This window comes from Pinus tabuliformis, chromosome 1_1, assembly GCF_031772625.1.
Source record: "Pinus tabuliformis cultivar Carrire ecotype Pingquan chromosome 1_1, CPIR1, whole genome shotgun sequence".
NCBI classification, from domain to species: domain Eukaryota; kingdom Viridiplantae; phylum Streptophyta; class Pinopsida; order Pinales; family Pinaceae; genus Pinus; species Pinus tabuliformis.
In genome coordinates, this window is record NC_142297.1 from 82,810,240 (window position 1) to 82,816,039 (window position 5,800).

The 5,800-nt window shown below is 34.2% G+C and overlaps 1 pseudogene; it reads left to right on the plus strand.

Moving 5' to 3' along the window:
• Positions 1 to 3,683: 3,683 nt before the first annotated feature.
• Positions 3,684 to 5,108, plus strand: LOC149211707 (putative protein phosphatase 2C 53 pseudogene; annotated as a pseudogene).
• The last annotated feature ends 692 nt before the right edge of the window (positions 5,109 to 5,800 follow it).

The window sequence follows — 5,800 nt, forward strand, 5'->3', positions numbered from 1 at the left end:
TTTGAGATCCCGATTCTCAGTTTAAATGCAGTTTGAGTTGATACTTAGTGTATTTTGGGTTTTCTAAATGCGAACCCACATTACACCAAATTTGCCTTACCCACAGGGATTTCCAAGGCAAAAGATGAGAATACAGGGCCAACACCAAATTCAGTCGAATACAAATAGAAAACAAGCATTTGAGGCCTCCATAGGCCGTTTATATAATAATACACGCAACATTGATTTATTCACCATAAACACATTACAAAGACCTGGCCTTAGGCCTGATCACATAGAAAAACCCTCTGTCTGAAAGGGATGCATTGATTACACAGTTCCACACTCAAATCAATTCTCTATACAAACATAATACAAACTACATCACAAAATCACAGTTTGTAGTGCCCACGGAGACCTACATCATCAGGACTATCAATAGTAAAAATTGCATTGCTGAATTAGTAATGCAACGACCTTCAAATCGCTTGAGAATTAGTAACGCATAGGAAATCACTCAGGTAATCCTTATAGGTGTCGGAAAAAACTTGGCAAATGGTTGAACATAAGTACATTTGAGAATGTGAAAAGGTATCATTGTGCATGCAGACGTTTGAAAGTAGAATTGAAAAGGTATGGTTGAACACCGATACGTTTAAACCACCCACGTACGTAAGGTAATCATTAAATTAATGGACAAAACACTTGGGAAACAATTGAATAGACATATGTTTCAAAATATGAAGAGGTATAAGGTGCATGTCTCAACTTTTAATCATTTCACAAGCTTGAGGAAAACTGTCGGTGGGTTGTCCCTCTTTGATCCATGTCTCTTAGGTTAATATTTTATAATTTTTTTAAATACATTTCTCACTAATCAACATACGTGGTTATCAACAAGAGGCAAATTAAATTTTTAATCATGCTTTATAAAAAATTAATTTAATTATGGTTTAAATATGTGATCTAGACATGCAAGAAAGTTATTGTTGCAAATTTCGTTCATTGATTTAGTGACGACTACGATAATATACTAGCATCTTTCAATTCAGGCCATCCGATCAAAAAGATTAATTAAGAAAATTATTAAGTTGCCAATTCCAATAGAGGGGATGCCTATTGGTGTAAATATCTTTTGTGTAATCCAATAATTATATAATAAGTTAATTGTTATAATGGGAAAAAAAAATTGATAAACAAAGTTAATTGATATAATGAAATTGATGGTATAATATGTTATTATTTTTTATTGTTATAATGAAATAATTAAAATTGATGACCTAACATTTTCTTGATATTATTGATATGTTGGAATTGGCTATATTTTTTTAATATTTTTATTAATTTAATATTTTTGAAATTATATATTTATTTTAATGAAGGTGATTTTTTTAATTAATTTATTATTTAATTAAGTAAAAATAAAACTTATAAAAACTTTTATAATAATAACATGCGTCATTTAGGAAGGAAATTTCATGTGTAAATCAACCCCCAAAAAAAAAATTATACGTTAATGAAAAGCGAAATTACTTATATTAATTTTAATAAATTGCAAGTTACTAGGCACTCTCTTCCCCTTTGTGGTCTTCTAAATTACCATCCTTGATCTATGAATAGATCAACCATAAGCCCACTCAAGGCACTCTTTGTTTTCTTGTTTCTTCTGGCATTTAAGCATTCGTTAGTTAGGTAGCCCTAAGTCAGGGGCTATTGATTTTAAATATACAGTGCAGGAAAGTTGCAAGCTCGATGAGATATTTGAGTCCAAGTTGGTTTGAATATACAGTGTAGGAAGGTTGCAAGCTCCATAAGATATTTGAGTCTAGTTTGGTTTGATAGTCTGGGAATCCAATGACAAGTCAAACTAGCCCAAATATCTAGCTTAATCCAATAGTCTCAGCAACTTTACGAATATTATTTTATTTAACGAGACAAATTTTGATATTTAAGCTTGCATCTAGATATATTTCTTTCAGCCTCGATATAGCTAGATAGAGATGTGGTCCAGATGTGGATAGCTAATAATATAGGATAAGGGGTCAGGCCCACTCACAATTTCCTTTTCATCAATTTTTTATTTAATAAGGGGATGGAATTTAGGCTGAGCTCTTATGAGTGCTCCTCTCCTAATGGCTCACTCTACACTACCATTTATACCTGCTTCATCGGAATCAGAATACACATATAGCATGTACAAACATAAAACATGTTATATTCTTTAATAATATATATTTACAAAGAAATTAAACAAAATTTACTCATGCTTCCTCTCTTAAGCTTTGTCTCGCTCTACTTCTGAGACATTGTCCCCAACTTCTAATTGTACATAATGACATAGGAACATAGTTCCTATAGCTAGGAAATATGTTAATGAACTCAACATTTTTTAGACATATATCCAAAAACTATAGACACATATCTCTACACTTGTTACTTTGTTAAAGTCTTATTTGGAAAAAATACTAGGTCACCAAAAAAAACCTAACCACTCAAATTTTTCTAGAACCCGGACACTTGTATTTACACAAAATTTCCTAATTTTATTTATATAGTTTACAATTGATGGAATTCCTTCCTCTTTGAAGGACTTCATGACCCTCTTGACTCTAGACAAAACTGGATTGGCTAGGGTTGATGCTTCTGCATGAGACTCCCCGAGTTGAAAATTTTCATGACCTCTTCGTCACATGTTTTCAGTTCGTTCAATCATCCTGGGTCCCATATATAATGATGTTGTTATCCACATATATAGTTGTATTGTTGTTTCATTATTGATCTCAATCTTCCCGGATCCCAAACTTGATTATGCTGTACTGCATATGACTTGTTGTGGTAAACTTGCACAGATAGTTGTATTCTTCTATTGGTTGTCCTTCTGTTTAACAACTTTCTTATCGGCATGCACATCCTATTAATCTCATTATCCAAGTGTGCCCTCAACTGAAATTGTGGTTGTTTTCCCTCTCACCATTAAGATTTTCTAATAGAAGTTTCCTTTGAATGCTTTAACATTTTTCAACAACCTAACCGGAGCTTTTGAAAAAAAAAAATAGTTGTAAGTGAAAGTTGAAAACATTTCGTAAATTATTGGGATTTTGCAAAGAGAATATTTTGAAAGCCTTCATTAAACCATTAAAGTTTAAAAAAAAAACATATTTTGAATGTACTTGATTAAATAAAATAAGTTTCCAAAATGTGTTTTGAATAAAAAAAATATTTTTCAATAAAAAAATTTATTTTTTCAAAAAATGTATTTTGAACTAAAAAAATAAACTTATTAATAGTTATAGGTTTAAAGCCAATTTTTTTTAAATAATATTTTTAATCATTTTTTTTATATCAATTTTGTTTAAAAGATTATAATTTTTTTAATGATAAATCTACATTCTATAAAATCTAAACGCCCAATTTTTTTATTACTAAATCTATTTATTCACTCCAAAACACAATCAGCTTAACGTGACCCTTCATACTTTAGTGCCGATGGTTATTTCTCGCCATCAGCGCAGGCATGAGCGCCCACGTACCGACAATATTGATTTAATCAATTTTCTTTATAAGAAATTTAACCCTCTGGAACTTTCCTTCATGACGAGCGGGGACTTTGACCAGAGAAACGTGATAACTGATAAGGATTTCCTCTATAATTTTAGACCGTTTCACAGTGTTCCAGCTCATAGTCGGTTGTAATCGCGTACACAGGAGTTTGACGGTGCAAGTTTCCTATATCTGATTTGAGTTGAACAATTGAAGCCATATAAATGCTTAGCGGACACCCCAATTGGAACCACAAGGACTATCAGTCTCCGAACGATACACTCAATTGAATTTATACAGCAGCCTCCGCAGATTGTAAAAATGGCTTGCGTTGTAGCAGGGAATTCTCCCTCGGTCTTCGGCTCCTGCAGATCCCCCTTTTTGGCAGACAAGTGCCCTAAGGCTCTGCACAAGAGGCAACGCCCGCCGATGCTAGATGTTCCGCTCCAGTTGCCGGGCCTCAATGCGCCGAGCGTGGCCGTGGAGCAGCCGATGGAGGTTAATGTGGAGGGTTTTCATTATGCGGTTTCGTGCAAAAAGGGTAAGCGAGAATTCATGGAAGATACCCACAAGGCCGTTGTCAATGTTCTTGGCGATTCCAAACAGGCCTTCTTTGGCGTGTTTGATGGTCATAGCGGTCGGAACGCTGCAGCTTTCGCTGCCGAAAATATTGGGCAGAATATTCTGGACGCAGTGCTCAGAATGGAAAATGAAACAGGGGACATTCTTGAACAGGCCGTTAGAGATGGGTACTTAACAACAGATGCAGAATTTTTGAAGCAGGAGGTTGGTAGCGGTACAGCTTGTGTAACTGCTCTCATTATAAATGGTAACTTAGTGGTTTCCAATGCTGGGGATTGCCGAGCAGTTATTAGCAGAGACAGTGTTTCAGAAGCCCTTACATGCGATCATCGAGCTGGAAGGGAGGACGAGCGGCAACGGATAGAGAATTTGGGTGGAATCGTTGACCTCCGCCACGGAGTTTGGCGAGTTCAGGGATCCCTGGCAGTATCTAGGGCAATAGGCGATTCACACATGAAAGAGTGGATGACAGCTGAACCAGACACCAGAAAGATTGAAATAACATCTGATTGCGAGTTTTTAATTTTGGCATCAGATGGGTTGTGGGATAAAGTTAGTAATCAAGAAGCAGTGGATATCGCCAGGCCTTTCTGTGTTCAGAAGCAACCTAATTTGACACCATTAGGAGACGGCCCCATCGCTGCCTGTAAAAAGCTTGTAGAGTTAGCAGTAACCAGAAAATCCAGGGATGATGTGAGTGTGATGATAGTACAACTCCCACATTTTTGCATAAAAAAGAATTCCACAGTGACGTGGGAGTATTGTCAAAGGATTCTTGAGTAACAACCATTTAACCCAACCTGGTTGTTACCCTTTAAAAGGACCACATTATATTGTTGATGATGAAGCAGTGGGAACGGGGCCTTGAGTCTTTCGTCCTTTTCTGTAAAAAATCATACACCGACATTCGCTTCTGTACAGATCATCCAATTTTAATTTTTTAAATATCTTTTGCGTAATGCAATAATTATATAATAAGTTGATTGTTATAATGGGAAAAAAAGTTTCATGAACAGAGTCAATTGATGAACTGAATTGATTACATAAAGTTAATTGATATAATGAAATTGATGGTATAATATGTTATTACTTTTTATTGATATAATGAAATAAATGAAATTGATGACTTAACATGATGAAATTGATGACTTAACATTTTACTGACCTGTTGGAATTTACTATATTTTTAATATTTTTATTAATTTAATATTTTTAAAATTATATATTCATTTAATGAAGGTGATTTTTTGAATTAATTTATTATTTGATTAAATAAAAATATAAATTATAAATTATAAAAACTTTTGTAATAATAACATCGTCAAAATGACCGTCATTTAGGAAGGAAATTTCATGTGTAAATTAAAAAAAAAAAAATTGATATTATACGTCAATGAAAAGCGAAATTACTTAGCGGATGACAATTTCATGTCTCAAGTGAAGTCAACGGAGCTCATCATAACCGCGATGTTTCATAATATCATATTTTGATAATATGTTCTTTATGTTAATTATAATCGAGTAATAAAGACTTTTTTTTTTCGAGAGGGAAAATCAACATATGGCCAAGGCCAGCCAGCAGATTTTTTAAATATATGGCCGAAGCCAGCAGAATTTCAGAACATTTGGCCGAAGCCAGCAGAATTTCAGAACAAATCGGGTCCAAACATTGCCCGCAGGATTCGATCCCGGCTGGGGG